We start from the raw sequence: 13,175 nt of genomic DNA on the forward strand, positions 1-13,175 counted from the left end.
CTATCCGGGGGGTCTTCTCAACTCTCCGGGGTTCTCCTTCTGTCTTCGCCGCTCTCCGTTGTTGACTCGGCGCACCCCGGTTCCCCGGATAGCGGAGAAGACCCGTCGGGATAGCGGAAGAAGAAGAGCCCCCCCTGGTAAAAGAGCTAATAAAGAAGACAGGGGGCGGCCTCCGGAGCAGAAAAATAAAATATTTTAATACACTGTGTGGTTTATTTGTGTTTTTACCACTTTTCTTGCAGGTGAATGGGTAGGGGTACGATGTACCCCATACTCATTCACTTAGGGTGGGGGGCCGGTATCTGGGGGCCCCCTTATTAAAGGGGGCTCCCAGATTCCGATAAGCCTCCCGCCCGCATACCCCGACAACCAACGGCCAGGGTTGTCGGGAAGGGGCCCTGTCCTCATCAACATGCGCCCCCTGCCCCAGAGCACCCAACCCCCCCATGTTGAGGGCATGCAGCCTGGTACGGCTCAGGAGGGGGGGGGGGCGCTCGCTCGTCCCCACTCCCTTCCTGGCTGGCCGGGTAGCGTGCTTTGGATACGGGTCTGGTATGGATTGTAGGGGGACCCCCTACGCCGTTTTTTTCGGCGTAGGGGGGGCTCTCCTTACAACCCATAACAGACCTAAGGGCCCGGTATGCTCCTGAGGGGGGGGACCCATGCCGGATTTTTATTTAAAATCCGGCGGGGACTTCCCCCTCAGGATTCATAACAAACGCCGCACACGTGTAGAATTGGCGGGAATCCAAGTCGGATCTCCCGTCGCTTCTATGACGCGCTTGCTGGGATGTGCTGTCACTATTCCAGTGAGTGCGAGATCTCGGCACCATGTCGCCGAGTATCAGCGCGACGCTGTCGTGCTAAAAGCACAATATCACAAACACCTACTGTACCAAGATGCAACAGCGGATTGAGACCGTTTTGCCTCTTGTCAGGGAGCAACTGGAGGCCGTTCAGCGAGCCCAGAGTCGGATCTAAAATCGGCAGGCCCGGGTCTGGATCTTTAACCCGGGTGATCGGGTTTTGGTTCTGGTGCCGACCGTAGACAGTAGGTTCCTAGCCAGGTGGAAAAAATTGGAGAGGTAAATCACAAAGTACACCAGCCGGGTAGGCGAAAGCTGGAGCAGGTTTACCATGTTAATTTACTAAAACCTTGCAAGGATAGGGAAACCTTTACGGAAGACAGCCCGCGGCCAGGCTTTCTAGGGCAAGAGGTTTCGGCTCCTCTGTCTGATGCAAAGGAAGAGGTTGCCACAATAAAAATTGCTGACTGCCTCTCCTCTAAACAGGCTCAGGAAACCAGGGAGTTCATTAGTCGGAACACGGATGTGTTCTCAGACCTCACTGGACGCACTTCCGTAATCCAACATGACATTGTCACTGAGCCTCAGGCAAAAGTACGATTAAAGCCATACTGGGTACCCGAGGCTCGGCAAAAAGCCATTTCAGAGGAAGTGCAGCTCATGTTGCGGCTTGATGTCATTGAGGAGTCTAAAAGTGAGTGGGCCAGTCCTATAGTCTTAATTCCCAAGCAAGACGGGACGTTACGATTTTGTAACGATTTTCGGAAATTAAACAAAATATCTAAGTTCGATGCATATCCCATGCCTCGGGTAGATGAACTTATTGAGAGGTTAGGCCAAGCCAGGTACTTTTCTGTTTTGGACCTCACCAAAGGGTACTGGCAGGTACCCTTGATGGAGGCTGCCAAAGAGAAAACTGCCTTGGTTACACCAGAGGGGCTGTACCAATATAAGGTGTTACCCTTTGGCCTGTATGGCGCCCCCGCCACTTTCCAACGTCTAATGGATATTGTACTTTGTCCACATCGGCGGTATGCCTCGGCTTACCTGGACGATATTATCATTTACAGTACCGACTGGGAAAGTCACCTGCCCAAAGTACAGGCCGTAGTGGACTCCCTTCAAAAGGCGGAACTAACAGCTTACCCAAAGAAATGTGCGATAGGATTAGAGGAGACTAAATACCTTGGGTATGTCATTGGGGGCAAAGTCATTAAACCCCAAGTAAGCAAAATAGAGGCAATACGGAATTGGTCCTGACCTGCCACCTCTAGACAAGTAAAGTCTTTCCTGGGAATGGTGGGCTGTTACATGAGGTTTGTCCCCCATTTTGCCACTTTAGTGGCACCGTTGACAGGGCTCTTAAAGGGACGGAAGTCCGTGATAGTCCGCTGGAATGACCAGGTGGAAGAGGCTTTCTCCGCTTTGAAGTCGGCCCTGTGTGGGTCCCCGGTTTTGGCAACGCCGACTTCAAGAGGGAATTTGTGGTACAGACTGATGCCTACTTCGGAGGCATCAGTCTGTACCACAAATTCCCCCTATAGAGAGCAGCTGAATTCATTGACCCTATGGATGACCACTGATTCCATGGACCCTACAAAGGGCAACTAATGATACCAACCCTACAGAGGGCACCTGTTTAAATGGACTACTGTAAGAACTCTACTGAGGCCAGCTGAATCCAGGGAGCCTATAAAGGGCAAGAAACGTACAGACATCCATGGAACCTACAGAGGGCACCTCACGGGTTGGCAGAGCAGTGCACGGTACTCACTCTGTTCTTTCCCTGAATGGCCTTGCACAGGGTCGCGGGCTTGTGCTGGATCTGCGGGGAGCTCTGGGGAGCATCGCACTGTGCGGGCTGCAGCACGCTGTGCAAGGCAGGTGGCGGATGCTGATGCTTCGGGGTGAGTCGGGCTCTCGGTTGTTGCAGGGGAAGTTTTAGGGGTTTTCCAAAAGGTTTTTAACTCCTTCATGACACAGCCATTTTTATAATTTACCACTTTATGTGGTAATAACTTTTAAAACGCTTTTAATTATCCAAGCCATTCTGAGATTGTTTTCTCGTCACATACTGTACTTCATGACAGTGGTAAATTTGAGTCAAAATATCTCATTTTTATTTATAAAAAAAATACAAAATTTACAAAAAATTTGCAATTTTCTAATTTCAATTTATCTGCTTTTAAAATAAATAGTGATACCTCATATAATAGTTATTACTTTACATTTCCCATATGTCTACTTCATGTTTGGATCATTTTGTAAATTTCATTTTCTTTTTTGGGACGTTAGAAGGCTTAGGCCTCTTTCACACTTGCGTTGTCCGGATCCGGCGTGTACTCCACTTGCCGGAATTACACGCCGGATCGGGAAAAACACAAGTGTACTGAAAGCATTTGAAGACGGATCCGTCTTCAAAATGCTTTCAGTGTTACTATGGCATCCAGGACGCTATTAAAGTCCTGGTTGCCATAGTAGGAGCTGGGAGCGGGGGAGCGGTATACTTACAGTCCGCGCAGCTCCCTGGGCGCTCCAGAATGACGTCAGAGTGCCCCATGCGCATGGATGACGTGCCATGCGATCACGTGATTCATGCGCTTGGGGCGCCCTGACTTCACTCTGGAGCGCCCGGGGAGCCGCACGGAGGGTAAGTATGCTGCTCCCCCGCTCCCCGCTACACTTTACCATGGCTGCCAGGACTTTAGCGTCCCGGCAGCCATGGTAACCATTCAGAAAAAGCTAAACGTCGGATCCGGCAATGCGCCGAAACGACGTTTAGCTTAAGGCCGGATCCGGATCAATGCCTTTCAATGGGCATTAATTCCGGATCCGGCCTTGCGGCAAGTGTTCCGGATTTTTGGCCGGAGCAAAAAGCGCAGCATGCTGCGGTATTTTCTCCGGCCAAAAAACGTTCTGTTCCGGAACTGAAGACATCCTGATGCATCCTGAACGGATTTCACTCCATTCAGAATGCATTAGGATAAAACTGATCAGGATTCTTCCGGCATAGAGCCCCGACGACGGAACTCTATGCCGGAAGAAAAGAACGCAGGTGTGAAAGAGCCCTTAGAAGTTTAGAAGCAAATCTTTTTAAGAACATTTTCAAAACCCAATTTTTAAGGACCAGTTCTGGTCTGAAGTCACTTTGTGAGGCTTACATAATAGAAACCACCCATAAATTGACCCATTTTAGAAACTACATCCCTCAAGGTATTCAAAACTGACTTTACATACTTTGTTAACCATTTAGGTGTTCCACAAGAATTAATAGAAAATGGAGATAAAATAGCTTTTTTTACAATTTTTTTTTTTACATCTGAGGGGTTAGGTCATGAGATATTTTTATAGAGCTGGTTCTTACGGACGCGGCGATACCTAATATGCATACTTTTTTTTATTATTTTACTTTAACACAATGATAGCATTTTAGAAAAACAAACAAACATGTTTTAGTGTCTCCATAGTCTGAGAGCCATAGTTTTTTAATTTATTTTGGCGATTGTCTCATGTAGGGGCTCCTTTTTTGCGGGATGAAGTGACGGATTGATTGGTACCATTTTGGTGTACATACGACTTTTTTGATCACATTTATTGCCTTTTTTTAGAAAGTGAGGTGGGCAAAATTTAAATTTTTATGGCGTTCACCGTGCAAGGAAAGTAACATGACCCTTTCATAGATCAGGTCGATACGGATGCGGTGATATCAAAAATGTGTAGTGTATTTTATATATTTTTTTTAATCAGTGATAAATGTGCGGCTATAAGAAGAATTTTTTTTATTTTTTTTACTTTTTTTTTTCAAATTAATTTTTTTTACTTTTTTTATCAGAGTTATCAGAACTTGTTAACTCTGCAATCTACAGCGATTTTGTTTTGTGGGTGCAGTGCAACATTTTTTAACCCTGCCCTGAGCCTAGTGACACAGAAAAATAACCTTTATCCGCCTGTTAGTTAGGTGGGCGTCTGCGGCCATTTTATGCAAGTTCAGTGCACCAGCACAGCATATGTGCCAGGGACAATAATTTAAACATGTTCTTTTAGTTCAGTGGGCAACATATACGCATTTTTTAAGTGCACCTGCACTGCATATGTGCCAGGGGAAAGCAAAATAATATAGGGAATCGTTCTGTGAGTTCAGGGACACAGGGGGTGACATATTCTCATTTTTTTCTGTAAAGTACAATCCAAGTAAATCCATCTGTTAGATTCTGTGGGGTAAAATTATTTATTTTTTGCTAAAAAGTAGAACAGTCCAATACAAGTGTTAAATAACGCTGTTATAGTCTGGGTTTAAAAAAAACGCCCATTTTGTGCAAGACACTAGATTTGCGGACTTTGGTGCATTTGTGATAGTCAAATACAAGCTTTAAATACTGCAGTTATATTCTGAGTTAAAAAAAAACACCCCTTTTGTGCAAGACCTTTTATGGATTTCTGGCAGTCCAATACAAGCGTTAGATACTATTGTTATATTCTGGTTTTAAAAAAATACCCATTTTGTTCAAGACCCTACATTTGGGGCCTTTGCTGCATTTGTGACAGTCAAATACAAGCTTTAACCCCTTAAGGACTCAGCCCTATTTCACCTTAAGGACTTGGCCATTTTTTGCAAATCTGACCAGTGTCACTTTAAGTGCTGATAACTTTAAAACGCTTTGACCTATCCAGGCCATTCTGAGATTGTTTTTTCGTCACATATTGTACTTTATGACACTGGTAAAATGAAGTAAAAAATAAATAAAAATTTACCAAAAATTTGTAAAAAAATGCAAATTTTCAAGTTTCAATTTCTCTACTTCTATAATACATCGTAATGCCTCCAAAAATAGTTATTACTTTACATTCCCCATATGTCTACTTCATGTTTGGATCATTTTGGGAATGATATTTTATTTTTTGGGGATGTTACAAGGTATAGAAGTTTAGAAGCAAATCTTGAAATTTTTCTGAAATTTTCAAAAACCCAATTTTTAGGGACCAGTTCAGGTCTGAAGTCACTTTGCGAGGCTTACATAATAGAAACCACCCCAAAATGACCCCATTCTATAAACTACACCCCTCACGGTATTCAAAACAGATTTTACAAACGTCGTAACCCTTTAGGTGTTCCACAAGCATTAATGGAAAATAGAGATACAATTTCAAAATTTCACTTTTTTGGCAGATTTTGCTGGACTGGTTTTTTTGACACCATGTCCCATTTGAAGCCCCCCTGATGCACCCCTAGAGTAGAAACTCCCAAAAAGTGGCCCCATTTTAGAAACTACGAGAAAGGGTCGCAGTATTGTTGTTACTAGTTTAGGGTACATATGATTTTTGGTTGCTCTATATTACACTTTTTGTGAGGCAAGATAACAAGAAATAGCTGTTTTTGCACCATTTTTTTGTTATTTACAACATTCATCTGACAGGTTAGATCATGTGATATTTTTATAGACCAGGTTGTCACAGATGCGGCGATACCTAATATGTATACTTTTTTTTATTTATGTATGTTTTACACAATGATTTCTTTTTTGAAGCAAAAAAAATCATGTTTTAGTGTTTCCATAGTCTGAGAGCCATAATTTTTAAAGTGTTTGGGCGATTACCTTGGGTAGGGTATGATTTTTGCGGGATGAGATGATGGTTTTATTGGCACTAATTTGGGGTGCGTGTGACTTTTTGATCGCTTGCTATTACACTTTTTGTGATGTAAGGTGACAAAAAATTAATTTTTTTATTTAGCACAGTTTTTATTTTAAATTTTTTCGGTGTTCATCTGAGGGGTTAGGTCATGTGATATTTTTATAGAGCCGGTCAATACGAACGCGGCGATACCAAATATGTATACTTTTTATTTTATTTTATGTAAGTTTTACACAATAACAGCTTTTTTAAAACAAAAAAAATGATGTTTTAGTGTCTCCATATTCTGAGCCATAGTTGTTTTTTTTTTGGGCGATTGTTTCAGGTAGGGGCTCATTTTTTGAGGGATGAGGTGACGGTTAGATTGGTACTATTTTGGTGGGCAAACGCCTTTTTGATCGCTTGCTGTTGTACTTTTTGTGATGTAAGGTGACAAAACAATGGTTTATTTAGCACAGTTTTTATTTTTAAATTTTTTACTGTGTTCATCTGAGGGGTTAGGTCATGTGATATGTTTATAGAGCCAGTCAATACGGACGCGGCAATACCTAATATGTATACTTTTTTTGTTTCCCCTATTTTTTACCAATTTTCTTTTACTTTATTTGGGCAAAATTAAGTTTTTTATTTTTACTTGAAACTTTTAATTTTTTGGGGGGAAAACTTTACTTTTTCAACTTTTTTTTTCACTTTATTTTTTGTCCCACTTTGGGACTTGAACTTTTGGGGGTCTAATCCTTTACAATGCATTCCAATACTTCTGTATTGGAATGCATTGGCTGTATGAGTAATACTGTGTGTATTACTCATACAGCTTCCGGCCTGTGAGATCCATGGGGCTGGATCTCACAGGCTCTTCACCTGTGGTTTGCGGCGATCGCTGACACAGGGGGGGTCATGGAACCCCCCCCGCGCGCATTTAGCCATGGTGCCTGCTCAATGATTTGAGCAGGCACCATGTTCCGATCACCGCCCGCCGGGCGGCCGTGATCGGAACTATAGATGACGTACCGGTACGTTTTGGGTCCTTAAGGTCTCGGGAACCATGCCGTACCGGTACGTCATGGGTCCCTAAGGGGTTAATATGTCTATTTTATTAATTTTCTTTACTTGAAACTTTTAATTTTCTTTTGGAAAACTTTTTTTTTTTTTTCACTTTATTTTTTCACTTTATTTTTTGTCCCACTCTGGGAATATAACTTTTGGGGGTCTGATCCCCTTTACTTCTGTATTGTCATGCATTGGTTGTAAGTGTATTACACACTGTAATACACTTACAGCCTTCTTGCCTGTGAGATCGAGGGGGCTGGATCTCACAGGCTGCCACAGAAGGCAGCCACGATGCCTAAGGAAGGCATCTTGCTGCCTTCCATGCCATCGGGTCCCCATCACAGCAGCACGGGGACCCGATGGCTGCTTTCTCCCTGCACGGACATCGCACGTGCCACGGTCAGCGCTGACTACGACTGTGCTGGCGCATGCAGCAGGGTTCCGGCTATCAGTGACTGCCGGACTCCTGCCGATCGGGCAGATGCATGCTCCTGCACCCGCCCAATCACCATGACGTACATGTACTTCTCTGGTCCTTAAGTGACGGCATAGATGATGTACATGTACGTCATGGGTCCTTAAGGGGTTAAATACTGTAAGAATGACAGCTTTTTACATTTTCTCATTGAAATCAATAGGGAAAATCTGATTCGTTGTTTGTGGCTCCACCCAGTTTTAAGAGTCCCCGAAATGTGACCAAAATTTTCAGGTTGACCCTATGACTAAGTGACCCAAGTTTGATAAGTTTAACCTCAAAGCTGTACGACTGGCAAGTTTCCAATTTTCCAATAAAAGTCTATGGCAAAAAGTGGGGTCTTTGGGGGGCCGCCCCATGGGCACGGAGGTTGTGATCGGTTAACAAAGTGTAAGCAACCTATTCGGGTATGTTCCGAACAAGTATGCAAAGTTTAGTAATTTGTACTCCTAAACCTGTTGGAGGAGTAGCTTATAGAAAATAGCTCAATTTTCATTGGCCGTTGCTAGCTCCGCCCACTTTTGAGTGTCCCCTCAAAATTCACCTTTTTATTCGGGTTGACACCACCAATATGTGGTCCGAGTTTGGGGAATGTAGCTTCAAAACTGTGCGAGTGGGAGTGATTTGAAAATTTTCCCTGTCAAAGTCAATGTTGAAAAAAGGGTCTTCCGTGGTCCGCCGCAGAGGCGCAGAAGGTGGGATTGCTAATTAAAGTACATGCAACTTAATTCGCTATAGATCGAAGAAGTGTGGAAAGTTTGGCGTATGCACCACCAAAACTGTAGGAGGAGTAGTGTATAGAAAAAGGGGGGCGGAGAAGAATAATAACTAGATAGTGTCGTTTCTGAAGAAACCAAAGAATGTTGGCTTGAAAATGCTAGAGACATAAGCAAAGTCCACATTTGTGATAGTTGAGGTCCTTGACATTATTAATGTGAGAATGGCAGCATTTTTAGTTTTTCCCATTTAAATCAATCAAAACAATTCTGATTGGCTGTTTTTGGCTCTGCCCACTTTTTAAATTTCAATTCCAGTCACCCAGTGACCGAATGTACCAAGTTTGAAGACCTTGCCATTAATAGTGTAAGAATGGCAGCAATTTAAATATTCCCTTTGAATAGCAATAGGTAATATTTGATTGGCTGTTTTAAGCTCCGCCCAGTTTCCTGAATTTTAACCCCAGTCACCCAGTCATGGTCTGTGCCAAGTTTGTGGCCTCTGACTTAAAAACTGTAAGAAAGGCAGTCTTTGAAAGTTTTACATTGAAGTCAATAGGTGCAATAATATTGGCTGTTTTAGGGTCCACCCACTTTTCCAAAATTTTGACCGCAGTCACCCAGTAAGTAATTTTGCTAAGTTTGGGACACTTGGCAATTAAACTGTGATAATAGCAGCAGTTTATCTTTTTTTTTTATTAAGGTCAATAGCTGAAATCTGATTGGCTGTTGTTGCCCCGCCCCATTTATTTCCTAATTGTGAACCACAGTCACCCAGTGACTAACACTTTAAGGTTTGGGAATTATGGCATTTAACGTGTAAAAATGGCAGCAGTTTTATTTTTTTCTACTGAAAATCAATGAGTGAAATTTAATTGGTTGTTGGTGACTCCACCTACTTTTTATAAATTTTAACCCCAGTCACCCAGTGACCCACATTGCCAAGTTTGGGTATCACTTGCATCACTTCCTGTCAGCTGACCAGTGTGACATCATCGCAGGTCCTGGAAGGTAAAATCTACAGGAGGACTGCAGCACTTGGAGACAGGGCCGGGAGGCCAACGGTATTTGCCGGGGGGAGTGCTGCCCTTTCCCCAGGGGGTGGCGTTCTCTCCCGGTATGATCACCCGGGCTGCGGCCGTCCGGCGTTCTATATCGGGCGGCCGCAACAGTGGCACGGCGATGGAAGGAATCACAATGTATCTGACACAGGATACCCCTGCACCTGTGGTGTATGAAGTTGAGGTGGAAATTGAAGGCACAGAGAGACCATGCAGTCCAGAGACATTGGACACAGTGTCAGAAGATATGCAACGATCGAGGGTAGTGTCGCAGCCAGGAGGAAGTAAGCGACATGGGACCTTTGCGAACATTTTGCAATCAAGTGCCCCAGAGAGGAGCGCAGTGGGAAGGAGAGGCCCAGAGACCCGACTCTCGGGGAAGACTGGGGAAATATTAGAAAAGGCAGGAGCTTGGACTCAACCCTTGACCAGGCCGGCGTCCATGTGGTTAAGACCTATAATGTAAAAATGTCCACTGCTGAACAAGTGGTGGGCACGGTTAAAAATGGTTTTGCTGCTGAACAAGCAGTGCGGAGGGTGGTTGGCCCTAAAGTGTCAATGGACAAACAGATGGAAAAGATGCCTGTAAAGGTGCCTAGGAATGTAATTTCCGGGGTCAGTGAGTCAAGTACATCTCTCCCTGGAGAGTCTGGTTTGTCTCACCTAGGTGGGGCTGGTGTGGATGTGACCAAGGTGATCCACAACTGGGGGGTGTAAGGCCCCACAGATACTGCTGACATTTTTGCTTCTAGAGTGTTTTTTTATCTAAAGATATATGATGAAATTAAAAAAGACTTGAGAAAAGTTAAATTGGAACACAAAAATATGAGGCTACAGGAGGGCTTATTGCCTAAGCGTAAAAAAACTTCTCTCACCTCTAAGCTGGATAAGCTAGAGGAGGAGATAATGATCCTGGAAGAGAAGAAACTGGCCATAGAAAAAAATGGCAGTCCATTTATGGAAAAGTTTCAAAATGACAGACGGTTTGAAAACATGTCAGGTGCTGAGTCTGGCTCCCCTGGTCCATCAGGGCTGCGGATCAGGAGCCCGAGTAAAACAGCAGTGGCCGAAAATTCTGGGCAGGACTCCTTGCCAGCGGGGCAGGGGGAACCCTCTTGGAGTCAGGGAGCAGCCTCCGGGGATGAAAGTGAGTCTGGTGGTGGATTGATATTGCAAAGTATCAAGCAGCTGGAATCCCCGGTAGGTAGGCTCTATTTTGGAGATGAGGAGATACCTGAAGAGGAGAAAGTAAAAGAATAAAAAAAATAGAACCAAAGTTGTGGAGAGAGAGGTGTTGGTGTATGGCCCTTCAAACACTTCAAAACCTGCTGCTGAGCCCAGCCTAGCTCCTGATGTGGAGCTAGGTTCTACAGAGCGGGAGAGTTTGGCTGCGGACAAGGTAAAGACGGATGAGGTGAGGGCGGACAAGGTCGCGAAAAGGGCGGACAACGTGGCTCCTTTTGCGGTAGAGGGGGTGGTGGTGCCTGCAAAGGCACCACTGAGGTCAGGAGAGACAACAGCAAGAAAAGATAAAAAAAAAGTGATGGCAAGGTAATGGAGCCAGTACAGAACACAGTGGTGATTAAGGGTAGCAGTGGGGAGAACCTGGCCAGTCTAGGGGGAGTGAGTGGTGGTTCCCGGGGAAAAAGTGATAACCATGTGGTGAAAAGTGGAATGAACGATGCAAAAAGAGATACGAAAGGTAGTATGAAAGAAGGGGAGAATGGAATCAGTAATGCAGGACCAAGTGTGGATGCAAGTGTGGATGCAAAAGTAAGTGAAAATATGGAAGTGAGTGGAAATGAGTAAGTGGGAATGTTGTAGGTGGTGAAAATGTGGATATGGAAGAATATGACGCAAGGATTTTCACTGCTGAGAATATGGAGAAGTTGAGAAAAGAGAAGGAGGAGGAAGAAAAGGAGAGACATTCAAAAAAGGCAAAACGTACTTTTGCAAATGTCATTAAGCAGGGAGCAAGGGACTCTTTGCCCACAGGATCTGGCAAGGGTAACTTGCAACGGCGCCTCTTGGGGGCCTTGAAAGAGGGTGCGGAGACCTCCATACAAGTAGAGGGTGAATCGGTTGACCTGTCTTTCTGGACGAAAAGACACGGGCTGAGAACCTTGCGAGAGGAAAAGGGGGGTGAGACCGTCTGGACTCACCCCACAACCGGGGGGACTGTAGGAATGTGGCCCGTCTGTTTTGGAAAGGTAAGGAAGCAACACCTTCCAGGAAGGCTGTTGTGGAGCTTTTCCTGCAGATGGGTTTTGAGGTGAAAGACATCTATGCCCTCATCCCTCCCTACGGGACCAAGTTTTTTTTACGTCAGCTTTGTCCGGCCAGAGGGGCTTGAGCTCTACTGGTCCAGATATGAGCTGACAAAGAGCACCCCGGAGTGGCAGGGTTTTGCCGTCCAGGCCATCACCCGCCAGAACAAGGTGAAGAAAGTGACTGTGTTAACTTGTAATGAGTCTCTTTCTAGTGTAGACATAGCGACCTGGCTTAGTCGCTATGGTGAAGTGGGCCACCCAACCAAGGTCCTGGACGAGCATAGTATTTGGTCAGGGGCCTGGACCTTTAACATTATGTTGAGGGCCCAGGGAAATTCTGTTACCCATATCCCCTCCTCAGCCTTTATAGGGAGGGATCGGATAATGTTTTTTTTACCAGGGGCAGCCAAATGTCTGCCACAGGTGCGGTGACCCCACACACTTCAGTGCACAGTGTAAGACCCAGAGGTGCGTGAGGTGTGGAGGGAGAGACCATCTTGCCGCAACCTGTCGGAGGATCAGGTGTAACCTGTGTGGGGACCTGGGTCACCCGTTTAGTCGCTGTCCGCTTCCCTTTGCCAACCAGGCTCAGGGATAGGCTCAGAACCAGGCAGATACTAGCCGCAAGGCTGGGCCTGAAGTTGGTGAAGAGTCTGCTGCCGGGACTGAGCAAACTGGCGAGGGGACAGCACTGGAGGAAGCAAAAAGGATTCTGATAAGGTAAAAAAAATTACGGCAGCTAGGGCCAGGCGGCAGGAACAACACCGCAAACAGGTATCACATTTGGTGCGCAAGGTGTCTAGTGTCGACGGGTTGTAAAGTCCTCCCAGTGGAGACGGTATATAGGAGCAATCATGGGTGACCTGGATAAAGTGTGCACTCTTGAGAACGAAAGGTTGGGTGGCCCTAAAGTCTCTCATCTATGGAGGGGTTTTTGTTTCAGGGTACACTAACTGAGTAACTCTCAGCCCTGGTGGTGGGATGGCATGACACTATTAGATTTTTGTTTTGTTTTATGATGAAGCCGGATTGTTTGGTTTACAGGCACTGAACCATAGCTGAAAAGTTGGATTTTGTGTCATGTATCGTCTAAGAATTATAATATGTATATGTATAAGTTGATTATATAGGGACTTAGTGTTTTTGGGGTTAGTCAGGTTGGGAGT

This window comes from Bufo bufo, chromosome 1 (genome assembly GCF_905171765.1).
Source record: "Bufo bufo chromosome 1, aBufBuf1.1, whole genome shotgun sequence".
In the NCBI taxonomy this organism is placed as follows: domain Eukaryota; kingdom Metazoa; phylum Chordata; class Amphibia; order Anura; family Bufonidae; genus Bufo; species Bufo bufo.